Here is a 13,126-nt window from a genome sequence, read left to right as displayed (position 1 = left end):
GTACGATTTGACATGGATATTTGTATATGATGTACACCTACTTGCAAGAAGGTTGTCATGCAAGAATAGAACATTTGTCATTTAGTAAATTAGTGATTTAGTAAATGTACCTCTATTACTCCGACGAAGGACTAGCGTCCGAAACGTCAGTAAGTTTTTTCATCTTTTCACGGTGTATAATTTACCTATTCATCATTACTAGTAAATTTACCGATTAGGAATAAATTATCACTGACGTCAGACTATTACCAACATATCAGAAACGCCAGGCAGCGCGGGCTAGAATTAGTAGTTTTAGTTACGTTAGTTTTCCCAGTCTAAAGGGAAATTCTTTTAGTATTGTTATTATGTCAACCTATTTATTTACTGCATGATAGCCACAATTTAACACCAGCAGAAACGTACAAAAACAAATACTGATCTTATTTTTTATTTGTTCATTTTCGTTTTAACTTTGAAATTACATCTTCATCTGCATGCCGATTACATCATGTCGTCCAAAATTATTTTTTTCTTACTGATGAATTCGAGTCTGACGTCAGTGATAATTTATTCCTAATCGGTAAATTTAGTAAATCACTAATTTACTAGATTACAAATGTTCTATTCTGGTATGACAACCTTCTTGCAAGTAGTTGTATATTATTAACGGAGTTTATTTATGCTCGTGGAGTTATAAAACATTTTAATATTTTCGTTTACCTTCATTTTATGTGCTCAGTTCTTCTTTTTCTTATTCTCTTCTTTTCTCTTCTCTTCTTCTTTTTTTTTTAAATTTCCTACCCTTTTTTTTCCCCATTATATTCCTCTCTTTTTCACTTCTCTTCATTTCACCAATTGTTTGCTTCGTTTTGTTAACTTTATCTTTATTATTAACCATTTTCAAAATTACGCGACTTAGACGGCTTCAGATGTCTGCGGTTTTTTAATCAAAGCTAGCACGGGCGCTGAGCCGAAAGAAATTCTTGCACACTGCCGCAACCAATCAGCTAGAGACAACCGCTACCCCGCCTGAAATGGACATTCTACTTGCGGCATTCCATATTTATCTGGTTCATAGTAAAATTCAGTAGGAGCTCCTCCCAACGATCTAAATATAGTGCAAGCTCTTTTCCTTCTGTTATCTGAAGCTTTCAACTTCCTCTTCTTTGCCTGTTTATTTTTTTCCTGCTCCTTTCTCTTTCTGGCTTCAGATCTTCAGATCTCACCGATCTCGGTGACACATCAGCCTTACCAAGCGGATACATTTCATCTAATGTGACCAGTCTGAGTGACGAAGTCGACCGATAACTTCCAAGTGTACGAATCAAGCAGATGTTTGCTTCTGGTAGGTTAACCTCATCCAACGTGAATGAAATGAAGAGGTGTGCCAGAAATTGATGGTTGATGAAACCACTGTTTTGCGCAACATCTTGAGTTTAAGCTGAACAAAACACTCTTCCAAACCGGATTCTCTGACAGCAAAACAACTATTAAAGATTTACCTCAACAATGGCGGATCCAGGGGGACAAAGTGGGGCTGAAGCCCTCCTTCAGCAGAAAACAAAATAAAAGCTGAAGAATTAGATGCTTTTTTATTGTCTTTTTTGTTGTTGTTGTGTTGACGGAAGAAACTCAATTTAGCTCCCCCCCCAATTTTGGCTGGATCCGCCCTTGGTCAAGCAGAACAATCTAAACGTATTAACAGGAAATAAAGCTGCGCTTCCTGAAACACGTGCACCTAGGGATGAAAGAATTAATTCCAGTGATAGTAGTACAGAATTCCCGTCCAGTGATTCCGGATACGACTCTGATTCTTCTAAAAACAGCTCTGCTGATGTGGAATCAGATGACTCTGAAATGGACGGTTTTGTTGAACATTGCTATGAAGTACTATTTGTTGCAGACGAGGACATCGAACAACTAAGCACCGGCTTTCAGTAGCATGACAACAGGTATTCAAATAAAGACATTTCTAATTGAAGGATGGTAATCATTGGGGAAGAGGGAGGGGGGGTCAACGTTATTTTTAACATACAGAGAGGGCGGGGGTAAGAACTAAAAATTTTGTTTTTAAGGGGGGTACTGCCTAATCTTTTCCTTGATATATCTCATTTTTCAGCCCCCCTCCTGATAATTATCGCACAGTCCCGTATTTCCAATCAGGAATAACTATTGATACCTAATTCTTCTAGATTATCAGTACTCGAGCTTTAGCTTTCTTTAGCCGTTTTTTCGCGAAAATGAGAGAAAATGGCTATAGACAGCTAAAAGCATTAAGGACAACATGAGATCAAAGTAAATTCAATTTTTAATTTTCAAATTTTACGATTTTTTCAGTATAAAAGACAGCACAGATGCATTGTTTGGGTTGCCTGTGTCCGGGCTAAACCTAGCTCGCACACTTTTTAATGGTACTTAAAATTTCTTTTCCGTATTATAGAGGTTTCACTGTATTGTAATAGCGGTCACTATTTAGCTGTGCGTTGGTTTGTACAAGAAGTGAATGCCAAGTAGACAAAAATGAGAAAGCCGGCGGAGTAATAATGTATCATGACACAGGAAGCCCAGTTAATTTAGGGCCACGTGATTTTGAAAAACTTTATGCCATTCCTGCTTTGCGGTCATATTTGGACAAGAACAACATGGCGGATAGGAAGTTTGAAAATGTATAGAAAACGGATATCGATATTTGCACGGTAAGAAATGGCTAAGAATATTTCATAACTCTTATGGCTTTTACAATATATGTTGTTTTCTTCTCTTGTTGTTTATTTAAAGTGTTTAAGATTTTTTGGAAGGAAAAAAAACGTATTTTCTGAAGCACGTGTTGAAGTGCGTGCATACCAACAGGAGAAAAAGTGCCCCAAAATTGTTTTACAGATATATTGAGCTAAGGTCTTAAAAATACTTTCTACTTTCAATGCTTCAGCTTATATTTCATTCGAAATTCTATTTTTAAAGATTATTTTACATTTAGCTCCGTTTTTGGAGTTACAAATATAATAGTTCGTACTACTTTACCCTCGACAACAACGACAACAGAAACAACAACAAAAGTTTACTACGGCCTAAATTTGAATATGCACATAATATAGTCGCGTAATAAGATAAAAAGAGAAACAAAAAGTGGGTTCCTTGAGTAAAATACTTATTTATTGTTATAATATTATTATAAATTTATTTTTCTTCAGAGACTCAACCTAACGGACTGCGCAGCACTACAGCTTGTGATGAATGTTTCCCAGTACTAGGCACAGTATTATACAGTTTAAATTAAATGGAATTTTAACGTAAGTACAATAAATGAAATGTTACAGTAGATTGTTTCTTTCATTATACATTATAGGATTATAGGCTATAATAATTAAAGCACTAAAGCTGTTAATTTTGTGACTGAGGTACAATGTAGTATGGGTGGCCTTTGAATTCTTTAAATCCAGGGCCTTGAAATGTTTGTGACATTGCAAAGTGGGGTACAGTACGTCTTGAAATGATTAATGAGTTGACTATATGAGATAAGTTTTTTTAAAATTTTGTCATCCATTTTCTCTGAGTTGATCTCTGAGTTGTCTGTTCCACATCTTGATATTGGCATTAAAACTAATTATCCTGGTCAAATGGCACTTTCAAAGTGAACTTTCATACTTACCTTAAAGGATGGTAATATTCTCACTCAAATCAAATTCCTTTTTCCTAATGAACTTGAAAGCTTTTTTTAATGGCCAGTGTTCATACATGAGCACAAATATCTAGCACAAAGCATCAACAGACAGGAATAAGAAATTTTCCTTCAACATTTTTATTGAAGAAATGACGCAACTGAAAGTGTGTGCATATTCTGTATGCTATCTTAGTAAAAATAAGCAGGTGATTATAGAAAATCTCGCGCGCTGATTGGTCAAGAAACTCACACTATCACATGATAATCACCTCAAGCCAAAATCCAAAATGGCGGCCAGCCACTTTGTTGCTGTTACCGGAAAAAATTGCCTTTTATCTTCTTTTTTTCCCCTCTTTTTTGAAAGAATCACCTGTGTATTTATACTAAAACAATTATTTGCCTCAGGCTCAGTGATTATTGGGGAATATTTACCTCGCCGCTCGAAGACTCACGTCTCAGTAAATGTTCCCCATTATTTGCTTCACCTTCAAGAAAATAATTGTTAAATAAAGCACCCTTTCCCAACCAGTCATAATGTCAAGATTTATAACAGTTATTTTATAAGGAAATATAAGTATTTTAGCAGACAAGAAAAGTAAATTTCCTTTGATATTTTCTATGGACATATAAGCATTTCAACATATTCTCATATTTTCATTTAATTTCCTCTTCCATTTTTTCAGTACTCAGTTACCCAGACAGCTTTGTGGATTTTGTTGCACATTGCCCATAAGTAATCAAAAAGACCTTACATGTACTATTCCATAGAGTACATAGTTAACTGAAATCCCCTATTAATATTTTAATGTTCATTGCCTTTTACAGTACTTTACAGTGACTGTCAGAGTTATCTTCAGCTGGGAGTTATAAGAGTGATTCTACACTAACATGACAGAGGACTACTAATTCCCTCATTGCTTATTGGAAAAATTCAGTAAGTAATTTAATTAACTTCAGATGACTGGCTACTTTTGGGGAAAAAAACAAACTTTTTTTAAACTACAATTTTCTAGAGTGAAATTTAATGCTGATTCCAAATATGAAACGAAAAATGGGGTGTCCCAAGCTTGTTTTTGAGAGGTTTACGGTCATGACACCCCCTTGTCATGACGCCCCCAGCCATAATGCCCCCACGTATACCATGACGCCCCCAGTCTGTACTACCATGATGCCCCTTGTCTCTATTAACTCTTATTTAATAAGAAGTTTAACAATATTTCATAGTATAAATCCAAGAACAACAAAAAATAACGAAAAGGAAAAAAGTTGACGACAAAATTTCGTAAGGCCGATAAATGATTCTTAATTCCAGTTAGTACGCCGTAGTTGCTGTAAGAACGCTTACGCATAAGTTCTGAAACCTATGTCCAAAAAGTTTGACACTGAAAATATACCACAAAAGAAAGAGAGTGCTGGTGAATAAAGTAAGAAAACCATTGAAAAGAATTAAAACCTTTGACATATGACCATTAACTATGCACGAACGAACAAGTTGTTTTCAAACGAACGAGTTGTTTTCGAACGATTGAGTTGTTTTCAGCAGTTGTAGTATGCAGACTTGTAACCTAATAGTTCTTTGGCGTGGGAAGTTTTTGACTTATTCGTATTTTTGAAACATGTGTGTTTTTGCTAAATATTTTGGTAAATCAGCAAAGATTTCTTACGAAATTCTGGTAGTTTTACGTTCTCACTTTACAAGTCTTTTCACTGCTGGGTATGTCGTCACGGCAACTAGTTCGCATCTAAAGTTTTTGACTCATCCGTAACGTTTCTTCTACCTTAATAGCCTCATTATTCATATAAACTTTCTTGGAGGAGAAACGTGTGTTTTCAATAACTATTTCGGAAAGCAAGCAAAGATTGCTAACATAAATCGGGTAGTTTGCCATATTCAAGTTGTTACACTGTTGTTGTCACACAACTCCTCAGCGTTTGAAGACTTCGCTTGGTGACGCGCAACACAAACTGCATCTCAAAAACAATCATTACTGATGAATTTCAGAGTTCATATTAAAATGATATTCTAGAGCTACAAAATGGAAAATAAATCAAAAGAGCATACCGAATTATCGTAGTTACATGTAACTATGATATTACTCTGGATATTACTGTAATCTAAATACAAATGATACGTTGACATGACGCATCGCGTTTGTAACACACCCAGGAATACAGCGAGGTATCACTTTCGATTCCTCGACTCACTGTCTAATTTACTTCCGAGATTGAGTTTATTCAACTTTCTGTTCGTTATTTCAAAACCTATTCTGTAAACAGATGCCTTGAAGAAATATTTTGTCTTTACCGGCGATTGCTGAAATCACTTGAAAAAGCTATCGAAATAGACAAACACAAAGGTGCAAGTCTCAAAAACGATCCTTTCAAAAAAGTTTTAATGTTCCTTGTGAAATGATGTTCTAGAACTCCAAATGCACCGAAATGATGTTCTTTAAATATGAAGAATTTTTTATAGGTTTCTCGTGCCGATAAAGGCATTCCGAAATGTTGATCACGGGCCGTGTTGAGAGTGCTTCGTAACAACAGCCTGACTTGATCGCACAAAATAAAAGTTTTGATCGATGAACATGTCTTAGAATTATGGTTGGATTCCCAATGCATCTGGATGATGTTCTTTAACTCCTAATTCAGCTATATCATGTTCTGGAACTAACTATTAATGATAAGATTCAAGAAGTACATCGCTTAACTACAGAGATTTAGTGTTCGCCAGCTTGTAGGTATCGTTTTTAACTCGTGGATACGCGAAGCCTAGAAACGAATTATTTAAAACAACTCCAATAGTGTTCGATTTACGTGGGTTCGTAGCGCCATATTATTATCGTTAAACTTCTTATTAAATAAGAGTTAATAGAGACAAGGGGCGTCATGGTTTATGCTGGGGGCGTCATGGTAGTGCAGACTGGGGGCGTCATGGTATAAGTTGGGGCGTTATGGCTGGGGGCATCATGACAAGGGGGCATCATGACCGGTTACCTGTTGAGATAATCTGCATTTAATAAATACCTATGCATGAGGTTTTGAAGGAAAAATGTTGCCCCTGAAAATAATCAGGAAAAAATAAAAAGTCACAAGATAATAGCTCAGCAAAAAATCTATTAAGTCAAACCAAAATTCCTACAAAAATCTATATTTCCTGTGTTAGAATAATTAATATTTTTAAAGAATTTGATATAATGTAGATTTTTAGAAGTTTTCTCTTGCAAAAGCTTAAAAAAAAGAGTCCTGTGCAAAATTTGAGGATTTTTCCCTCTTGAAGTTCAAATTGTGTATGGTTCTTCAATAAAATCTTGTAGATTATTCAGCAGTTTTTGAGGGCATGCACAGCATGGGCTCAAATTGAGCGTTCAAAAGTAGGCAGTCGCCTTAAGAAAGTATATCCAAAGATATTGTTTGCTTGCATAAGGTACTTTTATTAAGTATGGAGTAGATATCTCCATATTTTAAGGTTACTGGAGACCTTCGTGGGTAGCTTTTCCACAGGGTGTGTAAAACCCTCCTGAAACTCAAAAGCTTGAAATCTCTTTACGCCTATTCCCTATCTTTAAATTAATTAATAGGGTATGTAGTTTTGTTCTATTTCAACGAAATTTGGCAAAAATCAAGAATAGGTATGGATAAACAAAAGGGTATGAGCGATTTTTGATGTTTAGAGTATTTCGTCTTCAACCGACATTGAATTTGTTCGACATCCCAACTTTAAAACTCTATAAATTCTTAAAGAAGGAAGATATCAAAAATCGTTCACACTCTTTTGTAGATTATCACTTGCTTATTTACGTGGTGAAATTCTTTTGGCTATACACGCTAACACCATGTCCATTAATTCACATCTACAGAATGTACCCGATTCATGTTTAAGGCTCCAGCAATGTTTCAAATTAAAAGATCACTTTCAGATAATATGTTTTTCGTAATCTTTATTATCTGACCTTTAAAACAATATATAGTTTTATAGGGTTTTGTTGAATACCCCAGTAAGTATTTTAATGTTCATAACTTTGCAGTACTTTACAACAACTGGCAGCCTTGTGCTCTGCTGAGAGTGATGAGACAAAGTGGCTCTACACAGCTAGCATGCATGAAACAAGACTACCATAACTCCCTCATTGCCAATTAAAAAAATTCAGGAAAGTGAGTGAGTAATTTAATTATTTAAACAAATTGTATTATTGTTTGCTGGTATAAGGTACATAGAGGTATTGAGTAGATTTCATATGACTGTGAAAAGTCAGAGTATGCTGTGCCATCACACTTATGGTAACATTGAGGTGCTTTAAACAAATTAGACACTCCACAACACTTCTTCTTTCAAATTTAAATTATCTTCCTGATTTACAATCTGAGTTTTTCACAGTCCTCTGAAATTTGCTCTTATAAACATTGTGGGAAGCAGTAATACAAAAAGGTGGAGACAAAGCATATTTTACACATTAAACTGCTTTTCCATCTATTTAGAAGGGTTAAATGTATAGCATCAGCTTCAACAATTATCAAAAAATAATTTCGTTTAAGCATTATACTAATAAATATTAGTTTTAGTATGTGTAAGGACTTCAAAAGATCAAACTTGGTGCTCAAGTAATATTGGTCTAATGAATTGTATTTTTCTCATGAGTTTACAGTGTAGTATGTTCATAGCTATATTGTAATAGACTACATTGTAATCAACCATTAAGCGAGCCCCCCTTAAAGTGATTTCATTGAAGTTTGTCATTTTTTTTATAAAAGAAATCTTGAACAGGAGAGTAATACTTAGTTGTTATAACCTTTTGAATGTATTTAATGTAGTGTCTGTTATTTGTAGTTCAATGATTCCACAATTAACAGTTTTCAGTATAGTTTTAGGCTTGAATATAGATTTTCTCATGCTGTGATTGGCTGAATGAACAGTGATTCTGAGACATTAATCACTGTTGGAGCTGTTATTATGAGTTTTTCCAAAGTTTGCAAGATCTGAAGTAATACTAAAATGTTTTTATCCTGAACTTCAAATTTTCTTTGGTGTTCAAGTCTAAAATTGTATTATCAATGGTGAATATTTACCTTGCTGCTTAAAGACTCGTGGCTCGTGATAATCGCTTCGCTTTTGATGAACAATTGTTAAACAATGATGACTGGTCCCTGGAATACAGTTAATTTTGTTTCCCATGAATCTCAATGTTTCTCTTGGCTTTGCTTCAGGAAACGTGATTCTCAGGAAACAAAACTAACTATTTTCCCAAGGGATCACTCATTAAGTGATTTGTTGTATGAGCACAAAAGACACATAGTTTTACTTGTTAGGGTGGACTTCTTGCACGGACCACTACCTTTTTTTCTGACATTGGCAACAAGCACTTCAATTAGGTTTTGAAATTTCATAAGCATTCGTTTTTTCTTCCACTATACCAGCAGTTTGCTTTAGAGACAAATCGGCAAAGCTTGGAGCAGACCCTGCCATATTATGTCAGATTATTAGCAAAGCTGTATACAATGATACACCATACTGTTCACTTGCATCAAAGGTTGCTGAAGGTTGCTGGTAAAAATTCAAATATAACAGTGAACTGTTACCCTCTGACACGAAACAATAAGGGACTTGAAACATGTAATGCTAGTAACTCTATAACCATGCTCCAGAATATTCAGATATGCAAATTAGCGTTTTTGATACCATATTTTGAATTTTGAGTTTGGTTTCAAGATGGCTGCTTCTCTCATATAAGGGACTTAAAACGTAATGCTATAACCATGCTCCAGAATATTCAGATATGCAAATTAGGGGTTTTAGTACCATATTTTGAATTTTGAGTTTGGTTTCAAGATGGCTGCTGTTATGCAAATTAGTAGTTTTGATACCATATTTTGAGTTTTGAGTTTGGTTTCAAGATGGCTGCTTCTCTCATATAAAATTTCTTGTTGAATTTCCAGACTTTCAGAGGAGATTTACTGAATCTTTCAGTTAAACATTTGAAATATCTGTCTTTGATTTAGTTTTGGTAATTTTTGAAGCAAGAGGACTTAATTTATTGGGAAGAAAATTGTCAAGAAATGTTTAATAGTCCAGAGCATCAGGCAAAATAAATGTTACGCTTAAACCCCATTATGAGTTTTTTGCTCTGACATCATACATGTAGATAATGTAATGTTGTCGGCTCAGAAAATGTTGGTGGAAACATTTTCATGGTGAGTCCCCGAGGGGGGGGGGGGGGGGTACTACCACCCCAACTTGGGTAGGGGCGTGCCGCCAGGACCTCAAACCCTGACCCTATCCCAGGCCTAAAATTTTGATTTTACATACCCTACCCCAGACTAAAACTAAGAATTTTACACCCTATCCCAGACTAAAAGACGGAAAATACAGTTTTACAATCGATCGCAATCAATATTTTCTAACATTTTTATTGTTTTTGGTCGGCAGAAAGCGTAGCCTATTCGCCAGACAAAACGACCAAATCGTTAACCCTATCCCAGACTAAAATGATACCCTATCCCAGACAAAACGTCAAAAATGATACCCTACCCCAGACCCAAAAGCCGAAAAACCATACCCTATAGGGCGGCACATACCCGTATAGCAAATATAGGGGAGTACCCCCCACCCCCCGGGTGTTAGTCATTGTTTTGTTGTACAAAATAGACCAGAAATTAAGCAATGAGAGCAGCTGCATTAGAGGAAATTTTATTTAGCTACATAGCAATTAAAATTATGCACTTTTCGTTTTGAAGCTACATACTTGAGCTACTTAGGCTAATTAGGTCAATATCGTATGAGATATTCATACCAACTACAGCTTGTACATATAATCTCTAAAACATTTGACGTTTTATTTTTTTGAAAAATATTGTTTATTTATTCCATTAATTTTGGATACTTTCCATTTGGACGAATAAATAGAGGCATTATCTTTTACCCAACTAAAATTTTCAACTTTCTTTAAGAAAAACAACATACAATATGGGAATGTCAACAAAGCTGTAAATAGGCTTTTTAAATCATCTTTGAAGCCAAAAATTGATGTCCGAAAATCTGTTTATTTAGGGAATTTAAGAACAATGTATGAATTCTAAAATATTTTTTTAAATAAACAACTATTTTTGTATAGGCTTGAGGTGGCTAGAGCCAGTTTTCAGAGTGTGCAGGTATTTGAATTAAAACAGCTATTGTTCCTGTAGAACTTAAGATAAACATGATTTATCATACATTTACTTTACAAAAATCAATTTTACGCTGATGCTAGATTGCTTAAATTCTAAGTTTTACTAGCATCGGAATTGTGATCTCCCTGATTTCACATTTGCAAATTTTGAAAATGATTTATTAGACTTTGTAGAACAAATGTTTGCGTATACTATTTGAAAATTAAGGAAATTCTACGAGGCTATTATTGAGCAAAAACGATACAATTACATTGGTCCGAGGATTTTTAAAGTGTTTGCATTGTTAAAATTGTGCATTCAATACCATTGGTAGAATGTAGGCTTACAGTGTAAATGAGTCTGTAATCAAGAAACAAGATTAGTCCTTTGCACCTTTTCCTTTGCACTTCAGACTTTTGCTTTTTTGAAATGGAGAAGCAATTTCATCTTTGGGAAAGTGAGAAATGCCAGCTTTTAATACTGCTTAGAAATCAAGGGTGGCTGTAGATTATTTAGAGTTCATCAGGTGTCTCTCTGGATTGGAGGGTTTTCTCTGGGTTCTCCGTTTTCTCCCATTCTGCAAATATAGTTTATATTTAAGTAAAATCAATAAGGTAAAGAATGAGTGTCAATAAAGATCAACAAACACTTTAAAGTGAAGTTGAAGAATCCAACGGGAAACCTAAGTGACAGCGACGTGACATATAAAAGATTAAGAATCTAACAGTCGAGAATCGGGGGACGGGGAGGCGCCGGGGAGGGCGGTGGCTTAGGGGTGGGGGGGCGGGAGGCGGGGGGTGCGCAGGGGGGGGGGGGGGGCGCGTGTGGTGGGGGTGGGTGGGTGGGGGGAGGGGTGGTGCGGGGTGGGTGGGGGGGAGGGCATTGGGGGGGGCGGGGTGCTTTGAGAGGGCGGCGGCGGGGTTCCGTTCGGTGAGTGGTGGGGTGGAGTAGGGGTCGGCGTTCGGGGGAGGGGGGGGGGTGGTGGGTGTGGGGCGGGTGGGCGGAGTGCGGGGTGGTGAGGGGATAGGCGGGGCTGGGGGTAGAGGATGGGGGTTGGTGGGCGGGGGGGGGGTGGTGGGGGGGTGGGGGGGGGGGTCGGTGAGTGAGGGGGGGTGGGGGGTGTGGGTCATGGGTGGGGGGGGGGGGTACGGAAGGGGTGCGGGTGGGGTGGAGGGGAGGGGGTGTGGTGGTGGGGCTGCGCGGGGGGTTGTATTGGGAGGGGGGGGGGGTGGTGTGTGGGTGCGGGTGGCGTTGTGCTAGTGGGTTGTTGGGTGTGTGGGGGGGGTGGGGGAGTGTGTGGATTGGTGGGTGGGGGTGGGGGGGGGGTTGGGGGGTGGGGTGTGGGGGGGGCTGTTGGAGGGGGGGAGGGGGGGGGGGGGGGAGGGGGGGGGGAGCGGGCGGGGGGCGGTGGGGGGGGCTTGGGGGGGGGGGGGGTGTGTGGAGGTTGAGGGGCGGTCTTGTTGGTGGTATGGGTGGTGTGTGGGGGGGGGGGGGGGGGGGGGGGGGGTTGGTTGGGGGGGGGGGGGGGCGGGGGTGGGTGGGGTGGTGGGGGTCTTTATAGTTATGTTAATTTCAAGAATCCTAGTTCAACTACGATGCATTAGTGCGCCGGGAATCACAAACAAGTGGCCATTGTCTCTTGCCAGGGCAAAATGGCTTTTTTGTAAGTAAGTTTGAAAATCAGTTAATTGATGAGACCGTTTAAGATAATCATAAAATAATTGATTCTCTCGGTAGCCATTTTTATGGATTCCATGAGATTTTTTGAATTTGGGCAACGAAATCAGTTAGATTGAAACTTGTATGTCAAACGTGGACCATCGAACAGTATGCCTCAAAGAGAATCTCTTGAAAAACTCCTACCTTGCTGTGGAACGTAGTGAAGGAGGCAAAACGTTGGAATTTGAAGACATGCATAGTGAGTAATGGCAGAGAAATTGTGCTCCTCAAGCGCATGGAGAGCTTGAAAAGACGAAAACAAAGTTAAACAGAATGTAGGGGCGCAGTCATTGTAGTTGACTAGGATTCTTTAACTAGTCAGAGGCCCTTTAATTTGGTTCGTCCGTCATTTTGTCATTATTGTTAATCAAAAATTAATTGGCTATGGCTAGAGTTTACAGATTAATTATTACATGAAGTAGGGTGGCAATTGATAGGAAAGAATAATAACAGAGGGAAATGTTAAATTTAATGTGCTTGCGACTTGGTGCTTACAAATATTAAGCATTGCAATTGCTATTGTCGTCAACCATTATCAAATACTTCTTGCCAAGTTTATTTGTCTCATTAGCTGAATCAAATCTATGGTGTTACCATAGTAATGACATTAGCTTACGTCCTAGC

The 13,126-nt window shown here is 37.7% G+C and overlaps 1 long non-coding RNA gene across 1 annotated transcript; it reads left to right on the top strand.

Annotated features, from left to right (window-relative positions):
* The first annotated feature begins 3,175 nt into the window (after positions 1–3,175).
* On the top strand, positions 3,176–7,799 carry LOC148909587 (uncharacterized). Its single transcript, XR_016120396.1, has 3 exons — positions 3,176–3,272; positions 4,469–4,577; positions 7,669–7,799. It is a non-coding gene; the product is annotated as an uncharacterized LOC148909587 (long non-coding RNA).
* The last annotated feature ends 5,327 nt before the right edge of the window (positions 7,800–13,126 follow it).

Source organism: Actinia tenebrosa, unplaced genomic scaffold (genome assembly GCF_029948245.1).
Source record: "Actinia tenebrosa isolate PJP-AT-01 unplaced genomic scaffold, QUT_ActTen_1.0 PGA_scaffold2__45_contigs__length_23673736, whole genome shotgun sequence".
In the NCBI taxonomy this organism is placed as follows: domain Eukaryota; kingdom Metazoa; phylum Cnidaria; class Anthozoa; order Actiniaria; family Actiniidae; genus Actinia; species Actinia tenebrosa.
Note: the sequence above shows the minus strand (reverse complement) of the source record. Positions and strands in the feature narration are given on the sequence as shown.